The 5,084-nt window shown below is 49.1% G+C and overlaps 2 non-coding genes across 2 annotated transcripts; both read left to right on the forward strand.

Annotated features, from left to right (window-relative positions):
• The first annotated feature begins 2,922 nt into the window (after window positions 1-2,922).
• Window positions 2,923-2,994, forward strand: Trnap-ugg. Its single transcript has one exon. It is a non-coding gene; the product is annotated as a tRNA-Pro (tRNA).
• Window positions 2,995-3,955: 961 nt separating this feature from the next.
• On the forward strand, window positions 3,956-4,027 carry Trnap-agg. The gene has a single exon. It is a non-coding gene; the product is annotated as a tRNA-Pro (tRNA).
• Window positions 4,028-5,084: the final 1,057 nt, after the last annotated feature.

Genomic DNA, 5,084 nt, shown 5'->3' on the forward strand with positions numbered 1-5,084 from the left:
ACAGGGTTTCTCTGTGGCTTTGGAGCCTGTCCTGGAACTAGCTCTTTAGACCAGGCTGGTCTCGAACTCACAAAGATCCGCCTGTCTCTGCCTCCCGAGTGCTGGGATTAAAGGCATGCGCCACCATCGCCCGGCTTCACCTTAGTTTATAATTGTTATAATCAGCAGCCTTAAATCTCAGACTCCAAAGTCAGCACCAAAGGGGTGGGTGGATGGCGTGTGTTCAGAACGGCTACTGGAAATTTCTTAAGAAGGTACTAATTTAAAGAGCAATTTACTGGCCTACACTCTCCTGCAGGATTGAAGGCACAATAGAAAGATCAGACTCCAGCAGGCTGGAGAGATGGTTTAGCATTTCAGAGAACCCACGGCTCTTGCAGAGGGTTTGGGTTGGTCCCCAACACTCATATGGTGGCTCCCAACTGCCTATAACTCCAGTTCCAGAGGACTTAACATGCTCTTCTAATCTCCTGAGGCATCAGGCACATACATGGTGCCCAGACAAAACTCATATAAATAAATCATATATATTAATTACATAAGATCTGACTTCATGGAGGGACACTCACATATTAACTGCAAAATCTTCAAGGCAGAGTCACAGGACCCAAAACACCTTAATCCCAGACATGTGATAAGATGCCTGACTCATTTAAATTCTTCCCTCCTTCTCTGAGAGCTCGCAGTTGACCCCGTGTATTCCAGAAGCACTTACAGTGGGACTTTACAGTACCTAAAGTAGATTTAAGAGTGATTAAGATCCAGACTCTGACAATAAACTGGTTGTTTGATTCCTGGCTCCACCACTTACTGAGACGTACGTAACCTTGCGGAGGCACGCGTCTCGTTCCATCTCCACAGACGTCTGCGAAAAGGGAATAATAATAAGGCCAAGTTAGTAAGTTTGTTTGAAGGATAAAGTTAGCCAGTCCGGGAAAGTTAGTACCCTCAAAGCCTGCTCTGTGGCTGTTGTCTTCTGTTGCTCTGTGGCTCTGGCTGTAGCCCACTCAGGTTGACTCAAATTGACAGTAAGTCTCCTGGGTGCTGAGATTCATAGGCCTACACCATGCCTTGCCACACCCTTTATATTTTGAATAAAAGTTAAAGGAGTTAATATATACATATATTACACACTTCACACAGGAGTTGATGCTCGGTAGATGCGAGCTAGTATTTCTTGTCCTGCCTGTGTTCTCACATTCAGCTCCCGGTGGAGAGCAATGGGACCTTTCTCATCTACTTAAAAAGGACTGCATAATAAGCTGGGAGAGCAATGGGACCTTTCTCATCTACTTAAAAAGGACTGCATAATAAGCCGGGTGGTGGTGGCGCACGCCTTTAATCTCAGCACTCGGGAGGTAGAGGCAGGCGGATCTCTGTGAGTTCGAGACCAGCCTGGTCTACAAGAGCTAGTTCCAGGACAGGCTCCAAAACCACAGAGAAACCCTGTCTCGAAAAACCAAAAAAAAAAAAAAAGGACTGCATAAGAAGCATTACATAGGCTCAGCAGTCAAGAGCATTGCCTGCTCTTCCAAAGGTCCTGAGTTCAACTCCGAGCAACCATCTGTAATGGGATCTGGTGCCCTCTTCTGGCCTGTAGACATACACACAGACAGAACATTGTATACATAATAAATAAATAATTAAAAAAAGGCATTACATAGCTCGGGCTGGCTTCAAACACACAATAGGCCTTCTATCTCAGCCTCCCAAATGCTAGGATTGTCTTAGCACCTTTCTAATACCTGATTTAGGGAATGTCTTTGTGTGGCATGTGTGAGAGAGAGATGGCAGAGACAGAAATGGGACACAGAGAGACACGTAAAGAGAGACAGAGAGGTATGCACGGGTGCCCTCTCCATGCAGGGCACGAGGAGGGCCAGAGGCTGGCATCAAGTGTCTTCCACAATTAGATTGCTGTAGCTTATTTTCTGAGACGTGATCTGCCACTGACCCCGAAACGTGCTGATTTGGCTAGGTCGGCTGGCCCCACAGCCGCAGCCAGGAGGATTGTCTGCTGTCTCCACCTCCCACTGCCAGCACTGGGCTGCAGGTGTGTTCTGCTGTTCATGGCTTTTATGCAGATGCAGATGCTAGCGACTGTTTGTGCAGCTAGCACTTTACCCGTGGAGCCCTCTCCCTAGCCCTCAGTACCCTTTTGTAGGTCAGAAACAAAAACAAACAAACAAACAAAAAACAGGGTTGCTTGCTTTCTAATTGGCGCATATAACTTGTTTTGTTATATAATTGCTGGCGTCTTTTACATTTATTGTTTATTTGTTTATTTGATGGTGGGGTGGGACTGTGAGCCACAGCTTGTGTGTGGAGGTCAGAGAACAGCTTGTGGGCGTCAGTTCTCTCCTTTCTCAATGGGAGTCCTGGGGTCTAACTCCTGCTTGGCTGCAAGTGCTGTTTCCCCACTGAGCCGTCTCACGTCGTGGGTGAGAATGCTGTTAGTTCAGGGAAGCCTGAAGATCGCAGCCCATATTCAGCAAAGGGCAACCACAACCACGGGGAGCTGGATTCTGCTCTTGACTTCCCGGATCAGGTGAGCAGTGACTACACAGAGAAACCCTGTCTCGAAAAACAAAAAGAAAGAAGAAAAAAGAAGAGGGAGGGAGGGAGGGAGGGAGAGAAAATGTAAATTCGGCGCTTCCCTTTGTGCTTCCTAACACAATCTGCCTGTAAACCAGCCACTTCACCGACAGGTCCGAATACCTGTGCTATACATTAGACAGGCCATTAGAGAATGGAAAATTTGTGGGCTCAGCAGCTCATTCGTGTGTGTTCCAAATTAACACACCCTGGAAATTCGAGGTGAATTGTGGAATCCCTAGTAATTACTGAGCTAACAGAATGATTGGGATGACAGTCCTTTCATCTCACTACTGTGAGGAGGGGAAAGGTACATTCTACCCTGGTGGCTCGTTGGTCTAGGGGTATGATTCTCGCTTTGGGTGCGAGAGGTCCCGGGTTCAAATCCCGGACGAGCCCGGTGCTTTTATTCGTTTATTTATTTTTTTACTCTCCAACTTCTTGAAAGTAGTTGTGAAGTTCCTCCTGTTGAAGCCCCGGCAAACAGCGAGACAAGTAGAAGAGCGGATAGCCCTTCCATGGGGTTGGCTGGGTGAAGGTCTCGGTTCCTCGCTACCCAAGCCCTAGGAACTCCACAGAAGGAGGGAACTGGTAGTTTTGATCTCCAGAATCCAAAGACCGGTCGTCCCAGATCTGCTGGATGTTTCGAAGACAACGAAACCTGCTTCGGAGAGGGATTTCCAACTCTGGACAGAGTCCATGGTGCCCCATAGGCGGCTAGGACCCAGCGACTGTTCCCGGGGACGGAGGAGCATCCCAGACTGAGTTGTGCTCTGCTAAGTGGTCCACCTGCATCCCCCGTGTGCGCACCCTTTCTTCGGGTCTGAGGCCACGCTGCGACGAGCGACTTGTCTAGCCCAAAGGGTCGCGGCTCTTAGCATCTGCCTCTAGTCCACACAGGCTGTCGCCTGCTCTCATCTAGGTTTTGGTCTCGCTGGTGGGCGAGACACAACACACAAGCGGGAAATGCTACAGCCGGCTCGCTCTACCCCAGGGTGCGTCGCCGCGGGCTGCAGGGCGCGATCTGGTGTTCTAGGAGGGGCGGCCCAAGGAGGCTCCAGCAGCCGTCTGTCCGGCTCAGTGACTGTGACCTCCAGAGCGCGGGCTTATACGTGGGCAGCGTGAACTTGCCCGCCAAGCGCCGAGTAGCACCCGCCTGCCAAGACCAAGGTCGCACTCGCAGGCTAGGGCTCCTAACTTTGTCTGTGATGGAGAGGGACCAGAATGATGGAGTTCTTCGGCAACCACGGTCTGAATTCACCCTTTCAGGGCGGGTCTGAAATCCGATTCTCCTTCCAACTCAGTCCCGCCCTAAGACGCCTGAATGGTCATAAAGTGGATCAAGGACACTAGCCTACGTGGCTCGTTGGTCTAGGGGTATGATTCTCGCTTAGGGTGCGAGAGGTCCCGGGTTCAAATCCCGGACGAGCCCATATTTATATTTCACACAACTGAAAAACTTGTACCAGGATACAGTTTGCTGTTACAATCTCCGGATCTTTAGGAAGACCTAAAATTCTGCTTGTTAGAAAAGAGCAAAGTCTTACCCGGTGATGGTGGTGTGGTGTCCTCCTTTAATGCCCACACTAGGTAAAGGCAGGCTGATTTCCTAAAAGTTTGAGGCTAACCTGGTCTACAAGTGTTCAAGGACAGTGGGGAAAAACACTTTATCAGAAGCCAAATATCTAACATTTCCTTGGTTCGGTTGGTTAGGGTTTCTCGGTATAACAATTCTGGCTACCCTAGAACTCCATTTTAGACTAGTCGGGCCTCGAACTCAGAGAGATGCACCTGCCTCTGCCTCTGGAGTGCTAGGATTGAAGGTGTGTGCCACCACCGCCCGACTTAACATTTTTTAAAAATTATGTTTTGTCTTACTATTTATTAGGGTGAGGGGGTGACCCCACTGGGGGGAGGTCAAAGAACAGCTCAAGGAAGTCAGTTTTCTGTTTCCACCATGTGAGTCGTTGGGGATGGAACTCCGGTGGTCTTCCCAGGGGGGCAGAGTCGATGAGCCTGGAGCCTGAGGAGAAGAGTGGCATGTTAGAGCACCGGAGTCTAGGGCTCCACCCCTACAGGAGACTTTATTTAGGTTTGGTCATAGTGGAGAAAACGTGCTGGGGAAAGCTCTTTGGTTGTTGGTTTATTTCTTTATTTTGCGACTATCAGACATGGAATCCAGGTACTCAAGACAGTTGGTCAATTGCTGCCTCCTCCAGCAGCTTTTTTTCTTTTAGTCACATTTATGTCACACGTGTGTGCTTGCATGTGAGTTGTGTGCGTGCCTGTTTGTGTGTGTGTGTGTGTACATGTGCATGTATGCATGTATGTGTGTGCGTGCCTGTTTGTATGTGTGGAAGTCAGTGGAAACTTTCAGGAACCGGCTCTCTCCTTCCAGGTTACCATGTGTGGCCTGGGGATTGAACTCAATCAGCTTGGCAGCAAACTCCTTTAACCAAAGAGCCATTTCAAAGGCCCTGCTTTTTGTG

This window comes from Microtus ochrogaster, chromosome 1, assembly GCF_000317375.1.
Source record: "Microtus ochrogaster isolate Prairie Vole_2 chromosome 1, MicOch1.0, whole genome shotgun sequence".
Lineage (NCBI taxonomy): Eukaryota > Metazoa > Chordata > Mammalia > Rodentia > Cricetidae > Microtus > Microtus ochrogaster.